Genomic DNA, 12,030 nt, shown 5'->3' with positions numbered 1-12,030 from the left:
CTCTCTAACATTCAGATGCCAAGGAACAGATGTTTTCTTACTTTATCCAGGTTTTCTAAAATTTCTTTAGACTTCACCTGATCTTATGTTATTAGTGAACTATCATCTCAATTACCACTAGGAAGAAAATTTACAATTTTTAAAGAAAAGGGAACCCTGGTACACTGTTGGTAGGAACGTAAACTGGTGCAGCCACTGTGGAAAACAGTATGGAGGGTTCTCAAAAAACTAAAAATAGAACTATCATATGACCTCACAACTCCACTCCTGGGTATAAATCCGAAAAAAACAAAAACATGTGTTTTCAAAAACATGTATTGGAAGAGATACATGCACCCCAATGTTCGCAGCATCATTATTTACAATTACCAAGATATGGAAACAACCTATGTGTCATCAAGAGATGAATGGATAAAGAAGATGTGGTACATATAACCAATGGCATACTACTCAGCCTTAAAAATGAACAAAATTTTGTGATTTGCAGCAACATAGATGGACTTGGAGGGCATTGTGGTAAGTGAAATAAGTCAAACAAAAATAAATACTGTAGGATATCACCTATATATGGAATCTAAAAAATAAAACAAACTACCAAATATAACAAAAAAGAAGGAAAGTCACAGATATAGAGAACAAACTACTGGTTGCCAGCGTGGAGGGGGAAGAGGGGGCAATACAGGGGTGGGGAAGTGAGAGATATAAACTACTGGGTGTACGATAGGCTCAAGGATGTATTGTACAACACAGGGAATAGAGTCAATATTTTGTAATAAATGTAAATGTAAAGTAACCTTTAAAAAGTATATAAAATTTTTTTAAAAAAGAAATCATACCGAAAATTGGAAACCATTTAAATGCCCATCAACAGGAAAATGCACATATAAATTATTGTATTTCCCTACATGGGAATCCTACATGGCGAGGAAAGTACGTGAACTAGACACATCTTTACGTGTCAGCATGGATGAACCGAGCAAAGATAACACTAAATAAAGCAAGTAACAAGAGAAAACGTAGTAGAATACTATATGCTGTTTAAGAATACTTAAAAATGTAGCCTAAATATAAAGACATCCATGGCAGTGATGGAGACCAAGTTCAGAAGAATGGTTACCCAGGGTCAGCTGGGGAGTGGCTGTGTTTGGGAAAGTGGTCACACCAGACTCTTCAACAGGAATGGTAATGGTTCACTTCACACGCTGGCTGGAGGATGGAGGAGTGTCTGCGATGTTATAATGTGAGCACGCTGCATGTAAAAGCCATTGCTGACCACATCTGGGGATCTGATGCGCGGGAGCTGGTAGTGGGTGGAGGCATCCAGAATGCGGTGGTAGAAGAGGAATGTTGTACACGTAACGCCTAAGGCCTGACCAGAGGAGGACCACTGTTCTAGAAACTGGACACAAATCCAACTTCTACGGCCAATGTTAAAAGACAAACTGAGGCATATTTAAAATTTTAAGACTTTATGTGAGCAAAAATAGATTCAATTCAGGCACCACAAAGAGGAAGTGGTGAGGAGCACTCCAGCCACAGGAGCTGCAGAGATTTTTATTTTAAAAGGGCAGAAGCAAAGCAAGGAAATGACTGATTTGCTATAGCTTTAAAGCCTAATTGGTGGTTTGTGACTGGTCGTCCTCAGCGGTGTTCGTCACCCTGAGGCGTTGACAGGCTTAGATTTTGATTGGTTTACGTAGGCGGCCGCATCACTAGAGCCACCGCAGGCTAACGGCCTCCTTGCAGGGTTAATTTACTAACACCAAGGGTCTGAGTCCTTCCTCTTACTCAGTCACTTCTCTTCCTACGCCTCAGTTTCTCTTCTGTAAAGTGGATATTCTGTAGTAAATTCTCTGTGGAGGTGTCAGTACAAAACAAAGTGATTATTAGTAACCACGATCATGTCCTGAATGCATGGAACACGTCACCGTTTGCCAACCACTGTGTCAAGTCAGCAGAAACTACAGAAATTGAGAGCTCTCCGCAGAAATTCACACACCCGTGCACCAGGTAACAGACCACAGTTAGACGTTCACTCAGCCTTTCATGTGTCCCTCACGGAGTCCACGCTCTCTCCTGGGCGGGGCGAGCACAGACACTTATCGGGAGTTCAACTACTTTTAAAATCTGTTGATACAACCATGTCTCACTTCTGTTTGGATGAGTCAGCAAACGCTTTTTGGAAACCCCAAATTCTCCACACCTCCTACCTTTCGCGCTGCCTTAGTCTCGAAGCTCCTGTCCCTGCTCCTCAGGCCAGGTCCCCATGGGAGGCGGGGCTGCGTGCGGACGCACGGCGAGTGCACTGACGTCCTTGAGCCCCACCCCCATGGGGCCGCACGCAGGCTTAAACCGCAGCCCTGCGGCGCGGAAGGAGTTGAGGCCAGCGGCGACAGCCGTCGATGCGGGGGCGCGGGAGCGCGGCATGGAGGGGCCTGCCTAGCTGGGCCCCGTGGCCCTGCGTCTTCTGGCTGCGACGCGGGTCCTGCACATGCTGCGGCGCTGCAGCCGCCGGGCGGTGGGCGCCCGAGGGGCTGGGTGGTGAGCCGGAACCCCCAGGCGGGTGTGGGCACCGTGTCCACAGCCAGCGTCCCCGAGGCCACGCTCTGGCCGTGATCACTCTGTGAAGCTGCGCCGCGACAGCGTGGCCAACTTCTGGCCCTGTGAGGGCCTGTGTGCGCTGCAGGACTCGCTGCCTCTGCCGGCCATGTGCGCTTCCCTGCATAAGGGCCTGCTGGACTTCAACGCTGACCGCCACCTTGGGGTGGACTGGACGCCGCTCTTGAGCACCCTCTGCCCCTGATCTGTATCCAGAGCTTCTTCCAGCCACGGCTTGGCGAGATAGGTTTGTAGTTCCCGCTTCCAGGGGCCCTCATGTGGGCGCTGCGAAGCGGGGTTTTAGATGGTGCAAGGTGGAGGGTGGGCACTAGAACCGGTGCCCAGTGCCCGGGTGTGCGTGCACTAGATAGGGCGTGCGGCTGAGGACCCCTGCCAGCTTGGTGACCTCGGCTGAGTGCTTTAAGGCTTCTAGGTCTCAGTGTTCTCATCTGTAGCATGGGCTTAATAGGACCCACTCTCTGTGGAGGTTACAAGGTCTCACTCTGTTAATGCTTGTAGACTCTACAATGTAGAACACTTAGCACAGTTTGGAGCATCGTTAATTGTTGCACAGATGTTACCTGGTCTGTTGAATGACTTTGCCTTGTACACACCAAAGCGATTAGGAAATTGATATATCCCAGCTTCATTTCCTTTCCATTAAAACAGGGCTCAGGAAAAAAAAAAATTTTTTTCAATAGTCATATCATATAGTGGAAAGAGCACCAGTGTGAAGGCAGCTTAGGGTTTGAATTCCAGGGCTTATGCTCTCTGTGGCCTGGGCAGGTTTCTTTTGCACTACAATCCCCACACTTGTAAAATGACATTAAAAACCACTCTTTCTGTGGGTTCTTAGAATTAATTAAGCAGGTTATGTGTGTAAATTATCCTGGCACTTGAATGAGTTGTCAGAACCACGGGCTGCTGGAGACTATGCTTCTGCCCTAGGTAAGCTCCCCTTCTACTGGGTGGCAGGTAAACACAAGCACAGTAGTCAGTGCTCTGGAGGAAGTGAGTTCTGGTGCTACAGAGCACAGACTCTCTTTTTTCTTTAATTTAATTTTTATTTTATATTGGAGTATACTTGATTTACAATATTGTGTTAGTTTCAGGTGTACAGCAAAGTGATTCAGTTATACATATATCCATTCCTTTTCAGATTCTTTTCCTGTACAGTCTGTTACAAGATATGGAGTAGAGTTCCCTGTGCTATGCAGTAGGTCCTCGTTGATTATCTATTTTATATATAGTCGTGTGTATATGTTAATCCCAAACTCCTAATTTATCCCTCCTCCCCATCTTTCACCTTTGCAGAGCACAGAATCTTGGAAGGGAAAGTTCAGGGTAGACTTCTTGGAGGAGGTGCCATTCTTTCTAAGGATATGTAGAAGCTCCTGGGGTGGCAGGACGGAGCAGTGTGTGTTAAAGATTGAGAAATATAAGAAAATATGGCAAAACTAATGTACAGGACTGGAACTCAGGGTTTGGGAAAGAAATGAGAGTTGATACTGGAAACCTAGTGAGGCCCAACAGAAAGGGGCCTTGTTTGTCCTGTCAGAGGTTTGGATGTTTATCCTGAAGGCTCTGGGAAACACCAAAGAACAGTGAAATGGAATTCTGGTTTAGAGGCTCACTGGGACCTCCCTGTGGAATGCAGTTGATTGGGTGCAGGGTGAATTGTAATCTAAGGGTCCCACTTAAGTTATAAAAAGTTGGACTGGATTTTGGAGATCTGAGAGAGAATGGGTGAAGCCTGGTGACCAGTTAGAAAAGGGAGGACAGCAAACGTGGGTGACAGTTTACAGCTGCATCTTTTTGTGAGATACAGAGCACAGTAGAAAGGGATTGGGGGTGGCGAGAGGATCTTACTTCATCTTCAGTGCTTTAGAGGGTCCTGGTAGATGGGTCTGGGCCCAAGATACAGATCTGGGCTTTTTGGGAGGACAGGTGTTTGAAGGCATGGGAGAGACTTAGGTTATCCACAAGAAGATCCAAAGAATCATAGGTTTGAGAGTTTTTTAAGTGGGTATATTTGAGGATGTTTATAAGCTGAGAGAAAGTAGCCAGCAGAGGAAGGGTGTGAAGATCTAGGAGAGGAAATGATTGTTCATTTGTTTTTGAAAAGCTGAATACTTATTGTGTGCCTGGCCCTTTTCTAGGATCTGGGGTTCACACCATCTGTTATCTCTCCTGCAAGGACCGTTCAACTCATCCCCTGGTGAAGAGAAGTCAGATTATTCTTTGCATCCCATTCAGGTGTAAGAACTGTTCTGTACCTCTGAAGGGACTTTACTTAACCAGAGTAATAAGTTAGAAATCAAAAGAAATTAGAGCTGGAAGGGACCTTAAAGGCCACTGTACTTAATTTTGCCTAATATTTTACATTGAATATAAGAAAAATTTATTGTAGAGCCCATTCTCTTCAGAGTGCCTTCACTGAACTTTCTTTATGTCTTGCATACAGTGGATCTAGCTTGTAAATTTTGGCCTCCTCTTAAATTTGCTTCTTCATCCATATTACATTTTGCCCAGACTATGGCAGAAACTCCTGGGTGGTTTCACGGCCCCTGGGCTCAGTTCCTCTAAGTTCATCTGCCTACTCGGGTTAAGTGATCTTCTAACATAAAAAGATATGCTTAAAATAATGCTGCTAATGGCTTGCCCACACAGAGTTAGTGCATACTAGCTGCCCAGCGTGTGCCCTGTCCAGAGGCGTGTAGTCTGAACTGTGCTCGGCCAACCCTCATGGGGCTCTTTGGCCCTGAGGAAGGGGAGCTTTTTGTGATCACTCCCTTTATCTAATCGGTCCTTCAGCAGCGGGACGCCTTTTTCTAATCAGCGGAGGCACCCTTACTCAGCCAGTGGTAGTCCCAGGCCTCATCACCTGTGGGATATAAGCCATGCTCTCTCCCAGGCTTGCTTTGGCCAGCATCTCTATTTTCCTTTCTGTCTCTTCTTGCACTTGGACCCCTGGCCTTTAGTCATCCCCACCTGCAGTATTTACTGTGCCCAGCAGGAATCAGGCTTGAGTGTCTCTTCACAGATGTTCCCTCTGCAGTTAATGCACCTCCTACTCCAACTCTGCATACTCTCATCTTTCTGGATTCTACTTCAGGGTTATCATGAAGCCGTCACTTAGATATATTTTTTTTCCTCCATAGGAACCTCTGTGCATAAAGGTTATGTTTACTTATCTCATGTGATTGAAATTTTGAGTTTATACATCTTCCTCCTTAATGAAGGCTTTAAAGGCAGGAGTCGTTTCTAATCTTTAGCACAGAGCAGATGCTTTTTTATTTATTTAGATACTTTTTAATGATGATAAAATGTACGGTTTAAATCACTCATTTTACAATAATTTTGCTTTAGGTTGTGACAGAAATAAAGTTTACAGAAGTCGTGTTCCTGCGATAAGAAATAAAGATGTGACCTTCCAGTTGTGTAAAGCTCATGAATGCTGTGTAAGTGCGTCGGGTGCGCTAAGGAACCTGAAGCTAAATGGGCTAGTTCTGAGAGAGACTTAACTATGTTAACAAAGGTAAGCCTTCATTGTGTCCTGCCAACATTTGATACTTGCTTTTGGGGTAAACTAAAAAAATAAAATTTTAAACTGTTCCTCCCCATTAAAGGGATTGAATAATTGACTTCTTTGGTGCACCTGTGTCTTGAGAATCGTCCAGTTGGTGATGGAGGTTTAGAAAGTGAATTTCAGTCTTGTTTAAGTCTCTTCCCATCAGACTGGTCTCGTGATTTCCTACACACCATGTCTGTCTACCTTTTCCTGTCTACCTTTCTTTGGTGTTGTTCATGCCTGGATTGTCGCCTGTACCTGCTCAAACCTTGGTCCATTCTCATTTGTACCATGGAAGTTTGTCATGCTGGATACTGTCAGAATTAATCTTACTTAAGTTTGTGTTAAGCCACAAACCACACGTTTTGTATATTTTCTGTTTTTTGTGTTTGTTTATATTTCTAAGGTTTCTCTTCAAAAAATATTATGGGAAGGGAAATAGCAAAACATAAAGAGCAAAAAAGTCATCATTCTCTTTAAATTGTTAGAACATCTATCTACAATCATAATTATAATGCACTGTGGTATGTGTTAAAATAGGAAATATATGTAACGTCCCGTAGGAGCAGCAAATTCAGTGGTGTTGGTGAGGGTGTGCCATGGAAGTAATCACAAAGCAGGTGACTGTTAGTTGGGGTCCTGAAACATTAGTGTGTGTTCCCTGTGTCCAGTAGTGGTCTGGAGGGGTAAGGAAGCCTGCCTTTCAATTTGAGGGAACAGAGGGTTTGAGGTCCTCTCTCTTCTATTGCTCTAGTATACTGCATAGCAGCTAATAAAATACTGGGTTTATAGTTGACATTTAAATCGCTGATTGATCATCAAGATTGGCATGTATCATTGGAAATGAAAATCGGAAGAGTCTTATGCTTTTTAGGTTTTTCTTTTTTTCCTTTTTCTCAAAAGTATGTAGTACTTTACTGAGTGGTTGGCAGTAAAGTTTGCAGTATTCAGTGTATTCACTTTTAGTACCTAAATAGAATTAAACTGTTGCTGTAAACTGGAATAACACTTTGTTACTGACAAGTTTTAGAATGCATCAGTTCATCAGTTACCTGTTTGGGAAGATTGTAGTTAATGATTTTAAGAATGTGGCTATAAACCTTCAATTGACTCAAGAAAAGCAAATAAGTCAAGATTGACAAATGTATAGGCTCTTCATCTTATTGTGTGTGTGTGTGTGTGTGTGTGTGTGTGTGTGTGTGTGTTTCCTTTTAGTTATTTGTCAAGGTATAAAGAACTCTATCACTCTTAAGACAGTAAACTTCACGGGCTGTAATCTGACATGGCAGGGAGCAGATTACATGGCCAAGATCTTAAAGGCGATTTTATGTTTAAACTTTCATGAAAACATATGTGATTGAAGCACATTACTACATTGACACAGATCGCCATTAATTTTTGTCTTTTGATACCTGTGAGTGCATCTTCACGTTGTTGAAAGAATATGACCAGTTTTCAGTTTGGGATCCTACCATTTAGTAAAGATAGTCCACTTAATTTTAGAAATAAGAGATTTAATATATAATACATAATAATACTTTTATGTATTTTTAGTTACTGAAAACATTTATTGTGATGCTGTGAAGAAACTATGCCATTATAGTCTTCAAGATTTAAATGAATCAAGTGTCTATTAGCTGCTGTAATTTATAAACTAATAAAAATTACTACATCAGCAACTTGTAAATACAGTTTTTAAACTAATGCCTTAACAACTTTACAGTGGTTATAATTACTGTATTTAGGCCTAAATTATTTAATAATTTGACATGAAGCCTTTTTAGTAGTTTGATGGTGCAGATCAGGGATAGGTAAACTATGACTTGTGGGCCAGATCCAGCCCGCTGCCTGATTTTGTAAAGAAAGTTTTTATGGAACATAGTCGCACCCATTGTTTACATGGTAGCTATGGCTACTTTCAGCCTACACCAGTGGGGTTGAGTAGTTGCAACTGAAACTGTATAGCCCACAAAGCTGGAAATGTTTAAATTTAGATTTTAAAAATTGAAGAATTCTTTGAGCCTATACAGGGCAAGTCCGTTGACCCCTGGGGGAGAAAAAAGTCAAGAACTTGGGTGCCGAAACCAAATGGCCTAGGTTCAAATTCCCTTTCTCCCTTTTCATAGCATTTGACCATGGGCAAATCACTTAACGTCTATGCCTCATTATGAGGTTTAAATGAACTAATTTGTATAAATAGTGCCTGGTGCATACTAAGCACTGTGTAAGTGATTGCTGTTATTTTTGCTTGGAGCTTTTATAAGCTATTGTTAATAGGAAAATGACACTAATGATTTTCCTTTTAGAGTGTCAAAGGCACTTTGAGTCTTTTATTTTTTCAAGACTGTAACAAGACTTTTTTCATTTAAAGTCAGTGTTCCCTGTTACCAGAATTTATTTTATGAATGTAAAGAATTGAATGTCTTTAAGACAAGACTTGTGGTTAAATGTCAAACCATTATTTTCCCAAGGCACATTAAACTGGCTCTGCATAGTCCAGGCCTCTAAAGTTTGTGTGCATACCCTAGGTAGCATGTGAGATCCATTTTGTAAATATAGTTTTTAAAATAATGCCTGGGATTTCCCTGGCGGTCCAGCAGTTAACACTCTGTGCTCCCAATGCAGGGGGCTTCGGTTCGATCCCTGCTCAAGGAACTAGATCCCACATGCAATAAGTAAAAGATCCGGCAGGCCGCAACTAAAGACCCGGCATAGCCAAACAAGCAAACAAACAAATAAATAAATATTTTTTAAAAATAAATAAAATAAAATAATGCCTTAGAAGTTAGGAAAAGAAAATATTAGAACCTATTTAGCTTTGTATCATTTAAAAAATATCTGTGTAGTTTATAATGTACATAAATTATATGTATAGAACTTCGTGTATATAATTTGTTAAAAAATAAGATGCATATTAAAAAGTTTTCTTATGGGTTGCCCAGTCAGGTGGCTGGAGACCATTGGAGGACAGAATGATGACATTTAGAGCCTCAGCAATGATAGAATTTAGAACCAATTCCCTGACTTAGAAGATAAGGAAAATAATTCTTAGACTGTAATTGAGTTGTCCAACTTTACATAACTGTTCAGAAACAGGTCATCCAGTGGCTGGAATCTAATCAATGACCGACTAGAATCTGGGTCACTAGGCTCTTAAAGCTGAACTGACTGTTTAATTTCTCAGGTTGATTCTCCTGGCATATATGCTTGATATGTGTGTGTGTAAATCTCTGACATATAAGCCATACTCAGTAGGCACACCCTGTTTCCTTCTTGAAGCATCTTAATTTCATCCCATTAAATCTTTTAAGTATCAGACTATCAGAAGGCATGAAGAAACTTGGGCTGAGAGTCTTCGTTCCAGGATACTTGATTTTGACTGTATGCCTGGTTTGAGGCGTATCATCCTGAACTGTAACAAGCTCATTGGTGACCTGGGTGCTCGTGCTTTTGCAGAATCTCTTAGTGAGGAATTATGGCTTGGAGGTAAATTCTAAAATTGAAAATATTGAATTTTTAATATAATATATGCTTAGCTTTTGGCATGATACTGTTGTGATAGGATTTTTTTAAAGCCTCATTTTTCTAATAGCTTTTATTTTGCTTTTAAACTTTCTCTAAGAGTTGCATATAGTCTTTACAGAAAATGCAGAGTAACAAGAGAACAATTATGTATAAACTTAATACCCAGACATAATCACTGTTCATTTTGGTGTATATATTTTCAGTCTTTTTTTTTTCTATAAATATATTTGTACACTTAGGGATTACTAAAATAGAATTGTAGTATACTTGCTATTTCATATTCCTGCTTTTTTCACTTAATGAGGTATCATGTAGTATTCCATCATGTTGATGTCCCATAGTTTAATCAATTCTTTGCAATTAGATTTAGACAGTTTGCTTTTCCCTGTCACAAACAATGTGAATACATTGTATATATATCTCTGTGTCCATCGGGATTACTTCTGTAGAATAAGGTACTAGAAGTGGAATGACTAAGTGTGACATATTTTTAAGACTTTTGATACACATTGCCAAATTACCACCCAGAAAGGCTATGCCAATTTGTAGTCCACCCCAAGAGTGGATGTAAAACCTGCCTCTCACAAACACTGGCTGGTAGCACTTTTAAAAAACTGTAAGACTACAAAAATGAGTACCTCTCCCTTTTTTATGCAAGTGGGATTACTCCAAATTTTATAACTTTTTTCAGTTAATTTAGTATGACCATCTTAGCAAGTCAGTAAATTTGCATCTACTGCATCATTTTTTTGTGACTGTTCAGTGTTCCATTATATGAATATGTCACAGTACACATAGCTTATCCAATCTTGTATAAAATGTATGTCCAGTTTTTCAGTTACAAATAGTACTCTGATATATATCCTTACCTATATCTGTGACTATTTCTTTTGGTTAAATTCGTAGAAAGAGAGTTGTTGGGTCAAAAGAGTATAGACATTTTAAAGACTTTTCTTACAGAATCTTGGCTTAATCTGATAGGAGAATAACCACATTTTGTTTTATTTTGTGTTCATTTGATTTACTGGTGAGGTTTACTGGCTGTTTGCATTAATTTGGCTAGTTGGTTAATTACACTCTGTGTCCATTCTTCTGTAGTGAGAGTTTGTAAGGGTTGTATCATATCCTGTCAGATCCGTATGTCTGACTTGCTATTTCTGTGTGTCATGGGGTGTTGAAAGACTCTAGTTATTTTAATGTGATGGTCCACGCAACACTTAAATAAATGACTCATGATAGTTTCCTTTCATGTAATATTTTTTAATACCTGTGCTTTTGTGATGATCCCTTTTGTTTAAATGAGTAGGTTGTTCAGCCCCAGAACTACTAGAATTCATGATCATTTGTTCTGGTTTTTGTCTGACCTTTTACTGCGAGAGTTCTTGACCATCATACTTCCATGATAGGTTTTTAGTATGTATTCTCTATTCACACATTGTTTGAATTTGTTATTATTTGTATCCTAGAAAATGGTACTTTTCTAATGTTGTACGTCCCTTAGGTTTTTAGCAGATAATTTACTAATTAAAGTGAGTTATACTTGTAAATTGTTCTTATCTCTACTCAGAATAGAGGTGAACCTAGATACTAAGCCTGCTTCCACCAAGAGCATTATTTCCTTCTTGTGCAAACTCTGAATTCTTGCAAGGAGTACTTTATTCATTTGTCAGTTTCACAAGTAATTTTTTTAATACCTACTGTGTGCCAGATACGGGTTTAGGCACTATGGATAAAGCAGTGAACCAGACAGACAAAAGTCTTGCCCTCATGGAGCTTACATTCTAGTGAAGGAGTTCAGATAGAAATGAGTAAACAGATAAGTAATATAATTTTAGATAGTAGGAAGTGCAAAAATATCTTAATGTAAGGAGAATGAGTGGGGGCAGGTAGGACTCCATTGGATAAGTTTGTTAGGGGACAGCTTCACTGGAGAAATGGCATTTGAATGGAGACCTGAATGAAGAGAGGAGCAAGCCATGGAAGATCTGGGGTAAGCACATTCCAGGACAAGGAGGCGATGAGTATGCAGGCATGTAGGTGGGTGGAGTATTTAAGGAAAAGCAAGGAGGCCAACATGACCAGAGTACTGAGTGAAGAAGAGTGTGGTATGACATGAGGTCAAGGAGCTAGCCAGGGGTCTGATCTTGTAAAGTCTTGAAGGCCAGAGTAAAGATTTGGATTTTTCTAAATGAGTAGAGGGTTTTGAACTGGAAAAAGGCATGATCCAAATAGTATCTGAATACGGTGACCTGGTATAGAGAATGAACTTGAGAGCATAAAGAAGAGAAACAGGGAGACCAGTTAGGAGACTATCACAGTGGTCCAAATAAGAGATG

At 40.6% G+C, this 12,030-nt stretch overlaps 1 pseudogene; it reads left to right on the top strand.

Moving 5' to 3' along the window:
- Positions 1 to 1,213: 1,213 nt before the first annotated feature.
- Positions 1,214 to 12,030, top strand: part of LOC103010005 (centrosomal protein of 78 kDa-like) — a 62,138-nt pseudogene continuing 51,321 nt past the window's right edge.

Source organism: Balaenoptera acutorostrata, chromosome 9 (assembly GCF_949987535.1).
Source record: "Balaenoptera acutorostrata chromosome 9, mBalAcu1.1, whole genome shotgun sequence".
Lineage (NCBI taxonomy): Eukaryota > Metazoa > Chordata > Mammalia > Artiodactyla > Balaenopteridae > Balaenoptera > Balaenoptera acutorostrata.
This window is presented reverse-complemented; position numbering and strand designations above follow the sequence as displayed.